Here is a 21,782-nt window from a genome sequence, read left to right as displayed (position 1 = left end):
TTTTATAGACTCGCCTTTTAAAGAAAGTGCAATATAAAAAAAAAAATTACTAGCACAAATCCAAATAAAGTATGTTAGCATGCATGCAATTTATTAGGGCAACAGTATTTTTCTTATATAAAATAAACTTGAACAAATATAAAATAGTAATGTTTGACAGAATTATCATTTAATCTTCATATGCATGCCAATTATGTATACAGAAATATAAATGCAAACTGGCAAACAGCCAGATTCCTATAGGGGCTAGCAAAGAAACGATAAAAAAAAAGAACATGAAATAAGACTTCTTGTGAGGAGGTCTATAATTCAACATTATTTGATTCCACTGTCAGGGAAATTGTTGAAGGGATAGGAAACTGGTACTAGACTAGAGTCTCAGTCATTTTTGTTACAGTCTTAAATGTTTGCAACCTTGATATGTTAGATGGCCCTAGATGGGCTGTGGGATGTTGATGTATTTGTGATAAAGCAGCCCTTGCATTTAGGTTGACATAGTTCATTTAAAAAGCAGGGTAGGGGCTTGGAACACACACACGCACTTTACAGTATGTTTACATTATGGATGAATAATACCTAGTTTTCTTTCAGGTAGTAGGTTACTGAAAAACAAAAACAAAGAGTCTTTCACCTTGCTCATTTTGTGTCAGTTTTTGTCTCACTGAAATTTATAGGACATATGTCTCCATAGTACAGTTTAATTTGGATATTAATGTTTACTGTTTAGCCTGCGTTCCTAAGCATAGTTGGTTGAATGTAGGTCTGTTGATTGATGATAGAAATGTATAGGTAAACACTTTGTGAGGCTGGGGTGTCAGCCCAAGTATTTCATCTTAACAAGATAGAGGATTGGGTTCTAAACCAGTGGGGTTTCTAGGTAAACTTGCAGAATTCATTGTGCTGCAGAATTATAAAACAAAACAGCTTATCAGAGATTTGAATGCATTTATTATGAGTTACGGTGTACAAAGTTACACAGGTAATATGTCTGGTGCACTTTTGTGCACGTTTATTAGGAATTAAGTTTTGCTGTAGTCATTGGGGCTTATTCCCAAGTATTTTGGGTTTTAGTCTTAACAGTGCAATCCAGTACAATTTTTCTTGGGAGTAAGCCCCATTGAGTCTCATAGTACTTGCTCCTAGGTTATGTGACTATGGAATTGTAGCTTCAAATAATTAAATGACAATCATATATTAAAAGCTCCTGTTCCAGAAAAATGTAGATGGGTTGAGGTATAATCATCAGTTGTATTTAACACATAACTTTTTCACAAGCTTCGACCTTTTGGTAAAGTTGCAATTGTACAAACATTTTGGATTTAATTTTAATCCCCATGTTAGCGTTACTGCATTAGATTTTATTTAAATTCTGAAGTTGCCACTTGAAAACAAGTGATTTAACAATAAACAACATTTTTATTTGTATGTTTGTGATAATATATCTCATTATAAATGCAAAACAAATAAAAGCATTCTAGGATTGTACAGAAAAAATATAGCAAAACGGGGACTGTTGTGATATTCTTTTTTTTAAAAAAAGAGAAAATACTGTCTAATTTTATTAACATTTGTTGCTTTGACTTTTGGGGAGAATTGTTGTTCTCAGTGTTGTGATTATTTGCTGTATGTAAGTGGTGTCATATGAAACATTTGTTGGCATATTACAGTGTCTGGGACAATTCAATTCACATTTTAGACATGATAGCACAACAGTGAGAAATCTTCTGAAAGTAAGACTTTGTGATGTCTGTAGTAAATCCTAATGAGTAGTTATAATGGGACTATGACAGCAAAACTAAGCGTGAAAGTAAATTTATGTGCAACTATGTGAGTATGCATGACTGGAAGGGTCTGGAAAAATTGTGTGTGCAGTAGTGTTCTTATGCCTGCAAATTTTGAGTGGTCTTTCGCCATTTGTTAGAATATAACAATATTTTGTTCTTCTTAAGTGCTGTGGAAATAATTATTTGACTTTCTTAGTTGTGAGGGAGAAAACATTTCAAGTCTAAACCAAACACATTACTACTTAGCAAATTTGGAGCTTTTAAAATCAGGCTGCAATGCAAAATGTAGGCACTTGTTCGAAGGAAGTCTCAATGAGTGGTATTCAACTAAGTTTTACTTAGAGTAAACCTGCTGAAATTAATGGCCTTAATTTAGTCATGTTCATTAATTTCAACAAGTCTACTCTGAGTAAAACTTGACCCTTGCAGGCTCTACTTTTCAGTGAATGAAGTATGTGAGTCAGGTATTCATGAAAGCATATTTTGTGAGTATTCCTCCCCTCCAAATGAACGCGTTTACGGATAGCAAGCACATACCGTGTGTGTGTGTGTGTGTGTGTGTGTGTGTGTGTGTGTATACGCATACAAAGTTCAGCCAAATATCACTTCACACATGCCCTTTTTTGTGTGAATGCATATGCTCATATGCTTTATTGAAATAACCAGTGAAAGCAGTTAAAATAAAATTTCATGTATTTTAAAATTTTTATAGCTGTGTGTTTAACGCTTTGATTATGTGTTCTTATCTGCCTTATTTATTTATTTATTACCCGCCCTCCCCCTAAGTTCCCAGGGTGGGTTACAACATTAAAAGACAATATTAAAAAGAGGTTAAAACACCTCCCCCTGCCACAAAAAGTGGGCAGACTTGAGTGTCTTGAGTGTCTGGTTCTAGGGTTCCAGACTCAAACTTCTCTTTTTTTTAGTGATATGGACGGATACTTGCTTTATAAAGAAAATAAATCAAAACAAATCTGTAAAAATACCATACGGATTTTTGTTGATTAGCCCAGTAACAGTTTAAAGGCTTGTATTTATTCATTTGAATATATTTTCTTCAAGATAGCTACAGTATAGCCATTCTGTACTCAGCTGAATAAAGCTAATACCTGCTTCTTTTTCACTTTTTCTCATTACTTATATATGTACAAAATGAAAGAAAGCCAGACAATTCTGTGCTTTGTAGTAATACCAAGGGAGTATCTCTTTTTATTATTATCTCAAGTACCGTATGTTAAACTGGACATTTTTTTAAAAAATTGGCCCTGCCCTCTTCCTCTCCTCTAACACTCTCTTTCTGTAGATACAGTATTCTGAAGTTCATTGTGATAACTGAGAATAATTAAATTAAATTATTTTCAATAAGCTCCATATGAAACAATATTTTAACCAGGAAAGTAACTCAGGGCTGTAGTAACATGCCTTTTGTTTCCCAAGGTATGCCAGCCTGCTTAACTTCTTGTGCCTCTCCTACTTCAGCTACTTAATTTAGAGCTGATACATAGGCTTGAAATGTGTGCCTTTCTATAGAGGGAAACAGATAAATGCAGAAAATTTAGGTGAAACTAAAGCTCTTGCAGTGCATTCAGGCTTCTTTTCTTAATTTAGTTGCGATCACTGGAAAATCTCATTATGATCTATCATGTCTAGTTAGGGTCTGGCATCTGTTAGTGTGTCGTGTGTGAATTCTTGACATGTTAGATCTGTATCAGCTTCTTCAGACTCAACATGTCAAGTCTTGTTTGTTGGTTGTTTGGAGGTTATTTTATTTATTTTGGTTTTGGAGAGATATGTTTATGAAGTCAAGATCCAGAATGTTATTCATCTACATGCTTTACATATTATCCTAAACAAGCCTCCAATTCGAAACAGACTTACTCTTGAGTAAGTCTCATTAAAGACAGTAAATCAGTAAAATATGCTAACATGCCCTTTTTTTTTTTGCTTCACCTCCTAGTCCATTTTCAAATTTGTAACCTTTGCAACCCAACGTATTAATTCTAAACTCATTACTTGGAAGTAAGTCTGGCTTATTTGAATGGAATTTGAAGTAAAGGTTTTACAAATACATCCTCAATTGGCTTATGTCAAAGTACTTCAGCTGTAACTGGGTTATGGGTCAGCTCATCCTAGTCCCGGTGACATGTACTTGGAAGCAAGTCTAATTAATTGCTGTGGGATTATTTCCTATTTTGTTTATTTAGGATTCCAGCCTTACTCAAGAAAAACTCTGAGTAAAGTGATTTCGGGATTGTTGCCTATGTAGCCCTATTTGAGAGATCAGTATACACTTTAGTCACTATAAATTTACTTTTCTGGATGGATTTGACATCATAAAGTAGTCTTCTCAATGCTTCATTTCATGTTAAGACTGCAGCTGAGTATCTTAGCTCAGCCAAATGTTAAAAGAGTTTTCAGAAAGTGTTAAGTTTGGATTTTAGAGTTGAAAGTATGGTTTACCATTTTAACCTATGTTTTAGTATGGTTTTGAGTATAAATATTTATGTGCAGCTGTTCTATGGATCAATTTTATGAATGCTACAAATTAGCCGTTTTTAAAATATTGCACTTGATATTAGCAAGATATAATGGGTATGCTATGGTTGTTTGGTGATATTTACTTGCATCTGTCTGCCGGAACAGACATACACTTGAATAACGGGGCTTCTCTTCCCTTCCCCTGCCACCCTGCAACCACACACAAGCCCTCAAAATCTGCTGTGGAATTTTGGGAAACCTTCTGAAGCAGATAAGGAGTTGGGAGGCTGCAGGGGGAGGAGGGGGAAAATCTTGTTGAGTGAGTGGACACCCAATTGTGCTATGTTGCATTTCAAGTAATTGAGTAGTGCATTGCTTTAAAAGGTAATATAGAATGCTATACTATATTATCCTGGTTTTCAGTGTCTTTTTGCAGGGTGTGTGTGTCTCTATACCGTAGGGTTGCCATACGTCCAGAATATCCTGGACATAGCCGGATTCAGCCATTGGAAACAGTGTCTGGGCGGAAATTGCTAAAACCTACTATACCAAGAATAAATGGCCAGTGTATGCTTTGTTTTATGAATAGGTTTTGCATTCAACAGTATTTCCAGAAGACATATGTCATAAAATTGTTCTGGAAAAGAAATTTTGTAAAAAGTTTACTGTAGTGAAAGTTGTCCAGGATGTAGATCCTTGCATTGTGCCACAAAAAGGCATTTCACTAACATCATAGCGATCCTTCACTTGAGTTAAAGGGAGGCACGAAGTACAAATATTAAAAACCAAGGTATTAAGTAGTTTGTGAAAACTGTTTTGCTAACTCACTACTTTCAGAATTGACATGGTATTTAACACTAGACATAACCATTGCCAGTAACTAGGTTATAGAATTATATATTTCTAAGATATATGCTCATTGCCTACAGTTTGTTGTTATACCACCTGTTGTGCGTCCTTTGAGAGCGTCAGGAAGCTTGCAGATGGAGATGATCCAGTTGACAATGTTAAGTACTTTTAAACTCTAAAAGAAAGGATGGTTTATAAATACAACAAATAGAGAAATAATATAATAATCAGAAGTCAGAAATAGAAGAAGGAAGCAACTCACTCTCACTGATTATTATTATTTATATATTCCACTGAATGTGGCCCCTAGTGCATTGTCAGTTGATTCTTAGATTTGAAAGTTTGTCTTGTGCATGCCATTGTTCTCTTTAATTTGTCAGAAAAATCTGAAATTGAAAAAAACCACAACTTTTAGTAACCAATGAAAACACTGAAATAAAACATACACATCTGCCATTGAAAGATGCTTGTCTAAATAGAAACAATTTACATTGGTTCTACATGATGGCTAGGCTTTCCAAAGTAGGGAAATAAGCCACTGAGCCTATATTTCTACATTGACTTTTCATTCAAGCTTGTTGTACAGAAGATAACATCCATATATTTTCTCATTTTAGAGATTGTGGTGTATCACTGAGAAGGAGAGTCTCTATAAATGCATATTGGACTCAAGCCATTTTGTGCTTTGTAGGTTAAAATCAGCACCCTTGAATTGTGCCAAGAGCATTCAATGAAACCAGTGAGTACGTACATTGCAGTGTGGCCTATCCTGCTCTTGGTCACTTACCCTGTTAAGAGGCAGGCCCCAGTATTCAGCCAGGGGCAGCTACATATAGAGAGCACAGTAGCAGTCCAGTGTAGTAGTAGTAGTAGTAGTAGTAGTAGTAGTAGTAGTAATAATAATAATAATAATAATAATAAGCCACACTGGGTGGCTTCCAACAGAATATTAAAATACAATAGTCTATTAAACATTAAAAGCTTCCCTAAACAGGGCTGCCTTCAGATGTCTTCTCTTTGACAACTGGTGGGAGGGAGTTCCACAGGACGGGTGCCACTACCGAGAAGGCCCTCTGCCTGGTTCCCTGTAACTTGGCTGCTCGCAGCAAGGGAACTGCCAGAAGGCCCTCGGCACTGGACCTCAGTGTCCGGGCAGAATGATGGGGGTGGAGAAGCTTCTTCAGGTATACTGGGCTGGCTGAGGCTGTTTAGGGCTTTAAAGGTCAGCACCAACACTTTTATTGTGCTCGGAAATGTACTGGGAGCCAGTGTAGGTCTTTCAAGACTGGTGTTATGTGGTCTCAGCGGCCGCTCCCAGTCACCAGTCTAGCTGCCGCATTCTAGATTAGTTGTATTTCTGGGTCACCTTCAAAGGTAGCCCCACATAGAGTGCATTGCAGTAGTTGAAGCAAGAGATAACTAGAGCATGCACCACTCTGGCGAGACAGTCTGTGGGTAGGTAGGGTCTCAGCCTGCGTACCAGATAGAGCTGATAAACAGCTGCCCTGGACACAGAATTGACCTGAGCCTCCACGGACAGCTGTGAGTCCAGAATGACTCCCAGACTGCGCACCTGGTCCTTCAGGGGCACAGTTACGCCATTCAGGAACAGGGAGCCCTCCACACCTGCCCACCTCCTGTCCCCCAAAAACAGTACTTCTGTCTTGTGATTGTGACATGAGACAATCATCCAAATAAGTTACATTTTGATCAGTGAGAATTGTTTTCAGGGGTATTTAAAGCTTCTGTAGGTCAAGATACAAGTCAGGTAGAAATATCTCTTATGGCTTGAAACAGGAAGGCACCTGTACCTAGAAGGGACCAGAACATATCATACTATCCTTTCCTAATCCTTGTAATAAATAGGAAAGACGACTTGGGATAACTTGAACAAAATTCCAAATTCCAAAGAGCAGGTACCTTTTGATTTGCATGCTTGCAATGACATAAACAACATTTTCTACTGTACTTCTGTACAACATATATTAATTGTGACCTGTAGCATGTCACTTATTAATGACATATAAGTATTTCAACCTCTGCATACACTTCCTGCATCAGAGGTAGAAAGTGTGAGTTTCATAGTATATGCAAGTACCTGATTCTTCTTCGTCTTCTATTATGACCTATAACCACAATGCCACTGTGAGAAGACACTGTGGAAATCTAAACCTTCCATAAGTTGCACCTTGTTCAAAGTATATTTATGATGAAAATCAAGTCTAATTTTATTTCTGTATGTAGACATTTACTTGTTAAAACATCTGTAACATTACAAATGGTTTACTGGTACTTTTCAGGCAAACATCCATATATTAAATCCTAACCCTCTTACCTGGAAGTAAGTCCTAATAGGATATATGAGTGTGCATGGCTAGGATTGTGCTGTAATTTATATTCTGTACCTCGTCTTTCTTCCAAGAAGTTCAGAACAGTATTTTGATCTTGTAATTTGCTCAACTTACCTGTCTCTCAGACTAAATAGCCTATTTATTCAACAGACGAGGATAAATTTGGACTTGGGTTTGCCCAAATCCAAACCCACCACACATCCCACTATATATTGTCAGGAATTCAAAGTGATGTACAACACATGGTGTTCTTAAGTGGTCTCTTATCCAGGCACTGACAAGGTTTAGACTGGCTTAGAGATGCTACTACATTAGATAACTCTAGGCTATTCATAACTGCAATTTTGTTCATCTCTGTGTGTGGAGAATTAGCATGAGACTTCTATAAATCCAGAACAACCAGGTTTTTAAACATCTGCTGCTTTCTCTCTTGTAAATGGTTAAAAGCCACAAGCAGCCTCCTTTCTGCACTACAGTAGTAAATGTTGGCACACCCTTAAGTGAATATAACATGAGATCACTATCAGTAAATGTTCTCAACCATGATTTTATGAGCAACCCTGATCCTATATATTAATGAATGATACTTTGCTGATAGCCCCCCCCCAATATAGGCATGTGTCGATGATAACAGTGGTGTAGAAGTAGGGCAGCAATCTAATTGGTCTTTCCCTTTTTGAGCTTGGCATGTAATGAAGGGAGAGTGGTGTTAATGAATTATTTATACATTTGCTTTCTATATTTGCCAATACTCTGTTTCGGTGTATAGGGCGTACTTCTTGGTCTTTCATAAGCCATGTAAAATATTGCTGAGCTGGTGGTCAGGGTGCAGGATATAAGGACTGTGGTCCCTTAGTGTACATTTGAAGTCTGCATCTGATCCTATAAGCATCATAAATTGGGGCCTAGGGAAGTGCTAGAGTAAATGTCCATGAAAAATCCTAGTGTGCGTTGCTTCCTTTTTGTGCTTTTAACATACTGTATATACATTTGTTGGTACTTTCCCCATTCCTGTCTACCTGATGGGAGAAGCTTTATTTGCTATTTTTTTGTGATTCTTCTGTTAAAGGGTCAGTGCAATTTTGACAACCCTTTGTGGAACATCTATTCTGTGACACTGTGTTGAAACGGTGCACAGCTAAAGCTGAGCTGGTCATCGGCGACAACACCCTCACACTATTACAATAAGTCCAGTTTTGAAATGAAGTTGGTGTTTATAATAGCGGCAGTGGCAGTGCATCCCACTCTTTACAGCATAGTGCTTTTGATGGACAGCTGCCAATGTGGACCATTAACTGGTGACTGTTACCAGGTGTGGCAGTGATTAAGGATAATTATACTATCAATCTTTTATATGCACACATTTTTGTTCAGTAGTTGTACATCTAGTATGAAGAGGATGCTCTTATTCCCAGAGGTGAGCAGTAAAACAGTTTGCACGATTGCCCGTAAAGAACACACAGGCATGCTATATTCATGCCCAGTGCCTTGTTCCTTCACATGCAGGACTTTGTTCATTGCTTGTGAACCCAGTGGAAAAAATATTACTGATTTATGTAGGTGCTATGGAACACAGAGTGTGAGTGTATTACTGACCAGCAATGGAACTGAAGTGGTTGTGGGGTGTTAAAACACCACAGCTGCAGAGTGGGAATGAAGGCTGGCTTTTTTCTTTGGCTTTTGATTTTATTTCTTTCAAGAAAAAGAGAAAGGCGAATCACACATGCTCTTGGACAAGGCTTTCCACATTCCATTTAAACTTGGAAATCACTGATCAGATGTAAAAATAAAAAAGTGGGTTAGGGCATTCAAAGGTGTGTGTGTGTGTGTGTTTTGGAGATTTGTGGGGTTTTGTTTTTTGTTTTATTACAAAGGAAGTCTTATGCTGACTGTGTAAAGGAAATGGAAAAATGTAACTTTCCAGTGCAATTGGTGGCTTCCTACTGTGTGCTAGTCTGAGGTGGCAATATGTTAATGACTCTGTTCCTCTGGGAGCTTTTCTGCTCTAGGGATTCTATCCAGAAGTGAGGAGCCTAATGTTTTATTTGGATCAGTGCAAACACCTAGTTCAGAGACAAGCTAAGCTGTGACTTGCATCAGCGTGGCTTACTACAGCCTAAGCAGTGATGGTGTTAAGTCACTGCAATTCCTCTTCAGTATACACTAGTATTATGGTAGATTTTTGGTGATGGTCACCAGCAGCTTTATGGGAAAGGCTATCAGTTTTTAGGTCAGATGTTAATGATACCCATACTCTAGGGACCCAAATCTAGAACAAAACTAAGATGCCTTAGCAGATTTTATAATTTAAAATTTGTTGTTCAACTTATTAATTAATCATTTGCTGTACTCTTATTGTGCAAGAGAGGGAGAGAGAGACGATGCACAGAGAGTCATAAAGCTTTTAGGATAGGTTTCATAATCTTAATACTGGTGATATGTTTCTTGTGTTGGCTTGCTCTTATTATTTCAATAAAAAGACTCATGCTGGTCTTTCTCATTTAAGTCTCCTGAAATGCTGTGTGTGTGCTTAAAAGGAAGAAATAGAGGGAAAAGAATAAGGGTGATATTCAACTAAGTTCTCTAACTTAGTCATGTTCATTAATTTCAGTCGGTCTACTCTGAGTAAAACTTAATTGAATATCATATTAAGAAAACAGTATTTGACTCTTTTTCTGTATTAACAATACCATGACAGTATGTTTATTTTTTTCCAAAACCAAGTCAGGCAGAAGGTCTGTTTCATAGGACAGCAGTGTGTTCTTTAGAACCTGAAGCTACTAATGATGGCAACTTTAATTGTACAAAAAGCAAGGTCAGTTTCTCTTCTTGGATGAGAGCTGCCCCTGTAGATCTGCCAGGTCTTTTCACCCCCCTCACTTTTCACTAATAAGGCACACTCTTGAGCTTTGACGCTTGAAATAAAGAACACCTGTTTGGGGCTGTGATGAAATAGACTAGGTGTCAGGCTTTTAAAAGGGATCACATTCTTCTACCAACCTTGCTGCATATGTGTTAGTCACCGATCAGACAGTACTTGAATTGGGTGTCCTCTCCAGATGTCCTGAATAATGATGATTTGTGCTCATGATGCTATTTGGAGGGGGAGGGGATGTCACACGTTACCACACTTTCAACACTGTACTTACAGAAACACTGCTTCCTTTCCAGTCAGTGTGCCCATCCCGTAACCTGCTGAAATCCTGTAACCTTTTACACCACAAATGTTCTGGTTTATTTTTGTCCAGTTTTTGTTGTGGTATAATATTGGGGAAGTATTGCAGAACAAACTAAAAGAGAATAAATCCACCATTCATGTCGAGACCACGTTGCAGAACATGCCTGCAATAAAGCAGCAGCCTGAAGCAGTGTGTCTCTTTCTCCTTTCTTTGGCTCGGCAAACTACTCAACCAGTGGTGTAGCAGAGCACAAAGTCGATGGTGCTCACAATGTGTGTGTATTTTGGATTTCTAAACTGGCTTGTTATCAGGGAAAGGTTTACATAAGAGGAGGGCCTAGGCCAGTTTATTTATTTATTGGTAATTGTCAGAGAGAAATTCAGTTAGTACTAGAAGTTAGGAAATTGCATTGTTAGAATTGCAGCCTGGAATTCTGATCCAGAAACCTTTACTGAAAAAAGTAACTTTGCTTTTAAAGTATAAAACAGTCTTTCTTTTGATTTTTTTCAATGACTTAATTATAGACGTATAATTTCAGTAGTCATCCTTCTTGCATGTTGTGAATATTAAACTGCTGTCCTTCATACAAATTTGATATAAAATAATGATCTATGTTGGAGATTTCAGCATAACATAGGCACACAATTTCTGTTTCATTTACAGTCTGCTATACTAATGAATTTAAAACTAGTACTTTATTCTATAGTTAAACTTGGAGATTGGATTTCTGCTTTGTAGCTGGTTTTTATTGTGTACAAAAGGATAGAGGGCTGATTTCTGTGTTACGGCAATAGGTGTAATATCCTCCGGTATACCAATTACCTCTTACGTGTTTTAATTGGCATGTAAGGATTAAACCTTTAATGGAAATTTCAGAGTATTCACACATTCGTCAATTCCTTGGTGAAACATTTAGTATTATTATTGCAGACTTTTGTTCATTTACTGTGACATATGATTCTGTCTGTAGGGCCTAGAGGCTAAGCAATGGATTCTGGGAGGTTAAGATGTCCTGATTCCCCCCCCCCCCCCCGCAAAAAAAAGATCTCAGCCACTTTTTGGAGAGGCTGTTTAGATGCTCATGAGAATGGCCCATCATATCCTACACTTGCAGGATAAAATTGGGTATTATGTAAATAAATCTATATGCGCAATAAAAAGCTGTTAATATATATATTATTAATATATATATTAACAGAAGCTGATGTTTTACAAAGAAGGTACTGTTTCTTTGTCTTCAAGAGGGCATTCTATTCGGAGATGTGTATACACCTCCCCATTAAAATTTTGGGCTAGCATCCTAAGAGCTACTTAGGTGTCTCCAGTATCTTGGATGTCCTTGGTGGAGTTACTGACTTTCCCCCCTTTGAACAGCAGACCCCCACAACAGACTGCAAACTGCTTTTGAAAGTCTCCACAGTTTCAGAAGCAACTTGCTATGTGACATTGGGGACTTATGTTGAAGAAATACAGGTTGAAAGTTGTGAATTCGGCATGGCTGTGTAGTTCTTTGGATCCATGCTCTTGTATGGACATTTTCCTGTGCCACTTAACAAATTAATATATGCACCACAGCCTAAATGTAAAATCAGTATTAGCATCTTATTTTTGATGCATATATAGAAGAGAAGGCCAGCCAGAAGTTCTAGTAGTGTTTCCAGTGGCAAGGTGTTAAAGCCACAAATGCAGTTTTAATAGAAAAACGATTTCCTCTTATGGAATTAGTTAAGGTCTGAGGATTTATATACATTCACACAAAATATATGCATATTAAAAATTATATTTACTATCCATCTTTTTCACATGTGGAAGCCAGGTGGTCCTTGACTCTTCAGCACATGGTGAACAGGAGGTTGGCAAATGAAAGATGAGTTAGGGAAACAAAGGGGATAAGTCAACACTGCTAATTTCCCTTCTCATGAATTCCCCCTTGCTTCTCACCCTCCTTGCCTCTGAGCCTCATTGGTGTGCTTTGCCCCAGGGCTCATAAAAATACCCAGTTGCTTAAAACATTGACTGCCACCTGTGACTGTTACAATGGTTTAAGTAGCTACAAAGGTAAATACCATGTAAAATGCCATTATAAAATGCCAGTGCCAGTTAATGTTGTAAATTCAATGGTACAGTAATGCAGAATGTTTGCATGAAACCTATGTGTGCAGCTATCCACTTGGAGAATGTGGGATAGAATGACAAAATAGCTTCTCAGCCTCTGTTTCTCCTGGAGAGCTCCATTGCAAGGGAACATCATCATCACCGTTCATTATTTGTTGAGTGTTTACAACCTCAGTGCTTTGCAAAGATACAAGTAGATACTGAAATTCTAAAAAATACAAGGCACAATAGGGAAGGGGAGAGATGAGCACAGGAGGGTCACCATGAATTGTACAAAGGATAAACTGAGGAAATACTGGACCGTATGGACTGAAAAGTGCAGCCCCAAGAACCTGTAATGGGATCAGTGGATTTAAACTTGTTCATAAATGATTTGGGGTTTAATGCTGAATAGTAAGATGGCCACATTTGCTGATGAGACCAAATTGTTTAGAGTGGTAAAAACAAAAAGGGGTTGTCAGGTGCTTCAAAAGGAACTGTCCAAAGTGTGCAAATGAACATTGACATGTCAAATGTGATACGGTGTAAGCAAATGTAAGGTTATAAAGATTGGGATGAAACAACCCCCACCCCCCAAGCTTCACATATAGGTTAATGGAATCTGAACTGGCAGTGGCAGGCCAGGAAAGAAATATTGAGCTTATGGTGGATAGTGAGGGGGGAATGTCCACCCAGTGTGTGGATGCAATGATAGGGGTCATAAAAGGAGGTATTTTAAGATAAAACTGCACTGTCATAAAGACTTTATACTAATATATGAAGTGAGCGCACTTGGACCCCTGGTTGCCACACCTTATAAAGGATATTGTAGAGCTGGCATAAATAAAGATAACATTAACCTTAAAATCTCCAGTGTACCAAAATTTCAAAGAGAGTGAATAGTTGGTGGACTATGTACTGTAATAAAAGTACAATGACACGGCTGCAAATGGAGATCCGGGGAAAGGAATAGATGATGAATACAACATAGCAAAATGTGGTGATCCTATATAGACTTAGGGAGATTAAAATTAATGGTAAGAGAAGTATGTCTGGGAATAACAGGCAATCACGAAAGATCAGATACACCTGATGCCTGTTAGACAAATATTCAGCTGGTTATTTCTTTGTAATTGGTTAAATTCAACACTCCGAATTGTTCTCTGACCCACCACTCTTTCTGTGGGTATAGCTCCCATGCTTTTCTACCCACGTTCCTCATACATATGCCATCTTCTATCTGACTTTTATTTTCTTAATTGTCTTGCCAACTGACTCTTCCCCCCCCCCCATTACCTTCCTCGACTCTAGCATCTATTCAACTTTAAAGCCTTGCTTCTTTCCTAACATCCCTTCTTTCTTGCTAGTAATGCTCAGACCCTCCTACTCCTGTGGGATGTTTTCATCCAGGCATGCTGAGCATTCCCCCTTCAGGGCAGGTACATTGATAGTCCATGAATGTCCTTTCCCCCTTCCTGCTTTGTTTGAACATTCCATGAAATCTCTGCAGCTCAGCCAGTGGCTGGCTGGGTAGTTTGCCTGCAGCCAATTTTTAGTCCACTAGTGCTAAGGAGTGTGGAATTTCTACCTACACTGCTGTCACTTACATATTGTATTCTCTTTCCACTGTGTTCTGTTGGGAAAGGGGATAGGATTAAAACAGTTGTTTACTTGATGTGGGATTCCTATGAAAATTCAAATGAGTGCAACACATCTGTGTCATATATCAGTATTCCTATATGTCTAACAAAAGAATGGGAATTTTGTTCCTTCAGTGATTTACTGCTCCCCCAACAAAGGAAGGGGAGGGGGACAACTTCTCCTTATCCAAGCCCTTTCACACATTTAGCTGCCAGCCTGAATGTGAGCTGGCAAGAAGTTGGTGCTATCCTTTGACATTAACAACATGCATTTCCTTGCCAAACTGCTACAGCATTAGGACAGTATGGGTGCCACATTTCTTAACGAAAGGGTGAAGTGAGGAGAGAGAGTGGATGTACCATACTGCATTGTAGTATAAAATTGTTACAGAAAGAAGCCCTTACTTCTTTCTGTAACAATTAGGGCTCCTGACATGAAGGTGTCATGTTGAAACGAGGTATCCCTTGAAAAGCACCCCCACCCGCCACAACTCTGGTTGTCCATCTGACCTTGTCTTGCCTTGTATCTTTGAATTGTTCTTTTTGTGTGGCAACAGTCACACTCTTACTTAGTTGCAGATGTGCTTCTTAGGCGGATCTCATTTGGAGAGCTGTCATTCATTTTAGTCTCACTTACTTTCATTCCACACTGGGTTTTGTTTGCTCAGTGCTTCTATATTGCTGAAAATTGGTTGTGTCGATAATAAACATTATGTGACTGCAATTTTATAGAGAGACTTTTACACAAGAAGGAAAGAAGTTCATGACATTTCAAGTTTCTGCTGTACATAATTTTTGAATGACCTTATGTTTATGTTCTCTATTTTGGGGTTGTTTGAAGCTTCTTAAATGGCCATCCTGGCCGGTTTTGTTGGCACGTATCGGTTGTTTGCTGTTGTTTTTGTGGTTCAGAACTTTTGAGACCTATGGCTGTGAGGAGCCAGAAACAAAAGAGTTATTCCTAGACTATTGTGTGAGCTGTGTGTTTAGCCCTGGCTGATCTATCAAGGAGATGTGAACTGCTGGCAGATTTGACCAAGTATCTGTTTCAAATGGTTGATACAAATGAAAATTCTATACTAATTCCTCCACATGTGATGACATTATTAGTGAGGTCTCCAGATTTTGAAAGGTAATATATTATAATTTGACATAAACTCTTCCGTGCTGTAGCACTAATAGTATTTTTACATTCTTACTGCAGTAGAGGACAATTCCTATGCTTTGAATGGGTGTAATAGTCTGTGGCATTAAGGTGCAAAGGTTTTTCATATGCTGTTTGTGATTCTGTTTCCCTAAACATAGATACTGTTAGTCCAAGTAGTTGCCTTTTCATGTGATATTGTGTTAGAAGACAACTGAAAGAGTCATCAATATATTGTGCCATCCTTGACTGACAAGAGTGTAGTAGAGTGGTAAAAAGACTCGCCTACCAATTAGAAATTACATAGTTTGAATCTTGCCTTGACCATGAATTCATAAGATGGCTTAATCAAGCCACTTTCTTAACCTTCGCTCCCCACCCTTCTCTCTCCCTCCCCATGACTGATATCTTTTACAGGGTGGCTGCACAGTAGAAAGAGCAGTAGAAATGATACCTGTGAACAGCTAGTTGCAAAAATAAGATAAAGTTAGTATTTTCTACCAAATAGCAATACTGTACATGATGAAATTATATTAGCATTTGATGCTAACTAAGAGGCCCCTTTGATACAGTTTTACACAGGGATGGGGGGGTAGGTGGAGTGGGGGCAGTGTCAGTATAATGTGAAACTATGAAACAGTTGGATTTTTTAATTTTATTTTTGTATTTAGTAGCTCTACAGATAGACTCAACAGAAGGGGTATAATCATTCTTAAACATTCATAACAATGTATAGGCCAATAATGGAAGCTGTTGCTATGCCAGTGTTGTGAACAAATCCTGGATGTTGCATTAGTGCAGCAGTGTGTGTTGGGAACAATCATGATGGTCAGATGTGACATAGTAAGAGCACATTAAGCCATTATGTGGTGCAGAAATGGTCTGTGATGGGGCATTTCGAGGCTAGGGACAGGAATGTGTTCTCTTAAAAGTCCTTTGAGTCTTCGCAGGATCTGCTTCATGAGTGCAGCTCTCCATATCTGATGTATTGTGTGTGATAACTTTTTATTATGGAGTTGCATGGGCTTGTCTGTTCTCTAAACACAAAATGTCTGTATCTACATTAGCACAAGAGTGCACTGTTGGCACCTATGGAGAGATATACAGTATGTTCAGGAAGTTGGCACCCACAGACCTGCTGTGGAATAATATAGGACACGTAAGGAAACTAAGGCACAGACATTACATTATTTGACTTGTGTCAGGTCTGGTTGATCAAATCAGGTGAAAGAAGCTGGCAATTCCTGTTCATTTGGGCAATGTCATGCCAGAAACTTGTTTGGAATTTGTAAAATATATTTTGAATATTGTGCTATTGGAAATTTTTAGGGATGTTTTTTAGGACAAGTTTTTATAGTATATGAGTTTAAAAAACAAAACAAAAACCAGTACATATTTCTCCAAATTACTAGCTTGTTGAACTGAAATTTTTCATATCTTTTAAAGAGAAAGGAAGTGAAACCTGATTCTTATATTTTGCATGAAAGTATAAGGAACCATTGGCTTGAAAATGTATGGAAGGGAGGACCCAGGTAATAGGGTCATTTTCAATGGCTTCTTGTTCTCCATTTTCAAATATATTGTAAGGTATATTTACCATTTGGGGGGGGAGAGCTATCTTTTAATATTCCATTTCAAAATAAATCAAAGTATCTTTGCAAACATTTGTATATTAGGTATAGGGTATCTGTGCTGAAACACAGTAATGAGGAATCTGCTCTTATTCACCAATGTTACTTGATTCTAAGAAATAACAACCAACTACAAATCTGAGAGAAAGTTCTTAGTTTAGTTTAGTGATCTCTTGAGAAGCACTGTTAAAAATAGGTACTCTTCCTTTTTTAAAAAAGCAGCACCAATGCTAACACTCCTAACTTTTAGAAGTCTATTAATTCTCAACAGGTTATAAAAATATCAGTTCAGTAGTCATTATTATTAACTATGGCCTCTGAATACGGAAATGTAAACATAAGAGATGCACAAAATTTTGATAAACTGAGGTGGAATCCAACATTTCTTGCATGAGTGACTGTATAATGTGGCAATAGCTGTGAGAAAAGAAGAGCCCAGCATCTAAGACCCAACACAATGGAAATGCAATGAATCGGAATGCCTCACAGATCATAGCGGAATCAGAATTTCCAGCAAGGAAAATCTTTTCATGGTGAATTAAGTGGTGGAGGAAGAAAAATGGTGATTGAAAAAAGGTAGGCACAGATCAGAAGCAGTGGGCTCAAGGCTCACTGCTGAAGATTTAAGAACCACAGCTAAAGCTATGCAGAATAGAATGTGGAAAATTGAATTTACTAAACAATTAAGCATTGAATTAATCTACATCCCGCACAGTAGAAAAGTGGGGGAGTAAACCGAATGGGGCTGAATAAATCAGTAGAGCTCATTAAAAGATAGTGAATATTTCAGGTCTGTTGTCACATAAAGGAGGACAGTCTGCCCACTGCTTATAGCAGGGCATATAATTCTGTAGCTCTCAGCCACCCTTTCCTTTAAGCAGAGTCATCTTCTAATCAGATTAATGAACATTTCTGCCGAGGTTATGGTGATGGTTCAATATTTTACCTTGTTATCTGTGGCTTTTCTATTAATTACAAGTCAGATCACTAGTCAACAATAGTAGTCAGGAGCAACATAAATAGCATGAATGCACCCTGGAGATGTAACTCTGAGGATCTGATGCATCCTGGAAATCCCATGGGCTTCTTCAGCCTCCCACATGCCTTGCTAGTCTTTTCTTCAATTACAGTTAATGCAATAGTTTGCCATTTTCTCTTTCTAATTATATTTTCAAGTGGGATTTGTAGCACATAGAAAAACATCCTTTTACATGTTGAGGCACCAGGGCTTTGTGCCTGGCATTGTCTGTCCCCTGGGTGCTGTACCATTCTTTCTGCAGAGCTCTGAATAAACAAGTCCCCCTTTTAAAGCTGCAGTTGTACAAACTGAAAATTTATGCATTAACTGTTTGCATTCTGAGCATGTGTTCCAGATTACCTCTTACAGCATTCTTCTGGTATGCTGCAGAAACGTGTATTTGTAGAAGAGCATTTCTTTTCACAGTTCACACATCAATCTTTGAATCACAGGATCAATTAGCACATTTTGTTTCCCGGAGTCTGCGCAGTAGTAGCATTAAAATATAACGTGGCATTTTCCCATGCCTTGTGGTGCTTTAATTGCAGCAATATAGTGGTGTTGTAATCAGTAGCGTAGAACACTTGACATGTTTTTTTTTAAATCTGTTAGAATAGCTTAATAGTGCTTTTGTTTTAATTTTTTGCTCTTAAACCTAATCGTCATTTTATATTATGAGTGTGCAAATTTCATTATTAAGGAGTCATGGTTGGAGGGCAGCCAAACTTGATGTGATGGGAGGCAGTCATATTTGCTTTTGTCTGTTCCATTTATATCTAAAATGGGAACAGAACACATGCATAGAATTGTAGAGCTGGAAGGGACCCCAAGGGCTATCTAGTTCAAGTGCAAGTGGCCCATATGGGGATTGAACCCGCGACATTGGTGTTTTGAGCACTGTGCTCTAACCAGCTCAGCTAACTGACATATATAACACACACACAATCCCCATATAGGCCACCTGCATATTCCTGCATTGCAGGAGGTTAGACCGGGCATAGGCAAACTTGGCCCTCCAGATGTTTTAGGACTACAACTCCCATCATCCCTGACCACTGGTCCTGTTAGCGAGGGATGATGGGAGTTGTAGTCCTAAAACATCTGGAGAGCCGAGTTTGCCTGTGCCTGGGTTAGACGAAATGACCCTTCGGGTCCCTCTACAATTTTCTCTCTCGTGTGTGTGTGTGTAGACAGGGCATTTTTCAGCTGCAGTTCACTGGAGCTCTGCAGTGGCATCTCTCAGGTGGGCCATCATTGTCACTCTCAGGTGAACAAGGGAGAAGTTCATGGTGAGCTCCCGTACCTCTTTTTCTAGAAAAATAGCTCTGCGTGTGTATGTCTCACAAGGAAAGGGGGTTGTGCCCTCAACCTTATTTCCCATGCTGAACTCAAGGTACTTTTTTCCTTACCTTGTTCGCTTTCGATTTCAGAGCTGGACTGCGATAAAAATGGCCACAATGTTGTAGTATTTAGAGAGCAGGAGAGGATTCAGCTTTCTTACCCGGGTACCTATCATGGTATTAAATATATATACCCTGACCTTGAAAATAAACACAAGTGAATGCCTTGGCCCATCTAGTTTGACTTTTAAGATTCTGTTGGACTTCATCAGATCTAGCATATTCTAAAATATAACACTTTAATTAATCGTGCATTAATTCATATCAGCAGGCGCTTTTGATCTTAATTTTCAGACCTTTGCTGAAGAATTTTCTTTGCCACCAGGCTTATGCAGACAATTAAGAAGAATATTTTTGGTAATAGTCAGCTGGTGACCTGTTTTAATCTACGATGTGCTCTTATTGTATTTTAATTGTCGTAAACCACTTTGATTTTTTTTAATGAAAGAATATACAAATGGGTTTTTTTTAAAAAAATAATATTATTAAGATATGTGCTTTGATATGACTCAGTTGATATTGTATTAATTCTCTGTCAGCAATACTGCAAAACAGTAAAGAACGTGCTATTATGTTGCACACACGCACACCACACACAAATTGTGTAGGATGACCAGTGAGACACTGAGATGTTTTTAAAAGCTTACTACTAAAAGCAAATTAAAATCATTTCTGTTGATAAAGGGAGACATGGAAGGATCGTGCCATGATTGTTTTCCTTAAAAAAGTAATTTACAGCCAATTTTTCCTATATGAATGTTACTTTCAAATGCACCCAGTGATAAGAAGCAACATCTGTTTTCTGTTGAATAGTACAAGAGTGCTCTGCATGGGGCTGAGTGTACACTGTTCATATGACGCCATTGTTGCTCTGATTCCTCCCCCCTTTTTGTCTTGATGCTGGGTCCATTTGCCCATATACCATGTGGCAAACAGCTGACACATATTGACTATTAGGGATCTTAGGCCTAATTATGAGCGATGTATTTAAACGTTCCCATGTTTGTCTTTTGTATGCAGTTGGAGGCTTATGTAAATTGCACTGTTGTAGACCACTCCCCATTTCCTAAGAGTAGCAGATTGTTAAGGTGGGGGTTTTTTTTGGGGGGGGGAGAAGGGTCCTGTAAAAACTAATACTAGTCTTTCCCACAGCCCTATGAAATTTGCTGTTTTCTAAGGTTGCAAAAGGGACGCAGGTGGCGCTGTGGGTTAAAGCCTCAGCGCCTAGGGCTTGCCGATCGAAAGGTCGGCGGTTCGAATCCCTGTGGCGGGGTGTGCTCCCGCTGCTCGGTCCCAGCGCCTGCCAACCTAGCAGTTCGAAAGCACCTCCGGGTGCAAGTAGATAAATAGGGACCGCTTACCAGCGGGAAGGTAAACGGCGTTTCCGTGTGCGGCTCTGGCTCTGGCTCTGGCTCTGGCCAGAGCAGCGATGTCACGCTGGCCACGTGACCCGGAAGTGTCTCCGGACAGCGCTGGCCCCTGGCCTCTTAAGTGAGATGGGCGCACAACCCCAGAGTCTGTCAAGACTGGCCCGTACGGGCAGGGGTACCTTTACCTTTACCTTTAAGGTTGCAAAGCATGCTCTCTCTCTCTTTAGAGAGAGCGCACGTGTGCACACACGCTTGGGTTCAGGGAACAGACAAGTCTAAAAAGGGTGTTTTTTTCTCTTTTAAAAATATTCATTGCCATTCTTCAGAAACTTGCAATATTTTGCACTAGAATATGGTCTATGCCTCCCTTTAAATCCATCTCAGTTAAAAGAAAAGAACTCATCCTGAAACTCACTTACAGATGGTACCTAACACCACAGAAACTAGCACTGATACGCTCAGGCGTCTCACCAAAATGCTGGAGAGGATGCACCTCCCCAGGCACATACCTCTATATGTGGTGGGAACAGTGGCGTAGCGTGGGGGTGCAGGGGGGGCCAGCCGCACCGGGCGCAACATTTTAGGGGGGCGTGCTCGCACTCGCAGCTCTCTGCCCCTACCTGGCTCACTCACTCTCTCTCACTGCAGTGCTGGCTATGCGAATCCGATCCGAGCTGCCGGGTCGCCGCCCACTGTGGAGGGGGAGGGTGCCAGGCGTGCGTTGCGGTGCGGAGCGGAGAGAGAGCGAGGGAGGGACTATCTGGGGGAGGGACAGTGCAGCGGCCGCCCAGCGCAGCGCTGAGCGCGGGAGAGAACCACACCCGACCAGCCCAGGCAGCAGCAA

General features: G+C 39.1%; 1 protein-coding gene across 1 annotated transcript in view; it reads left to right on the top strand.

The window, feature by feature from the left end:
• The window catches only part of LOC307212541 (homeobox protein Meis1-like), a 150,176-nt gene that overhangs the window by 16,016 nt on the left and 112,378 nt on the right, over nucleotides 1-21,782 (top strand).

This window comes from Podarcis cretensis, assembly GCF_951804945.1.
Source record: "Podarcis cretensis genome assembly, chromosome: 3".
NCBI classification, from domain to species: Eukaryota; Metazoa; Chordata; class Lepidosauria; order Squamata; family Lacertidae; genus Podarcis; species Podarcis cretensis.
This window is presented reverse-complemented; position numbering and strand designations above follow the sequence as displayed.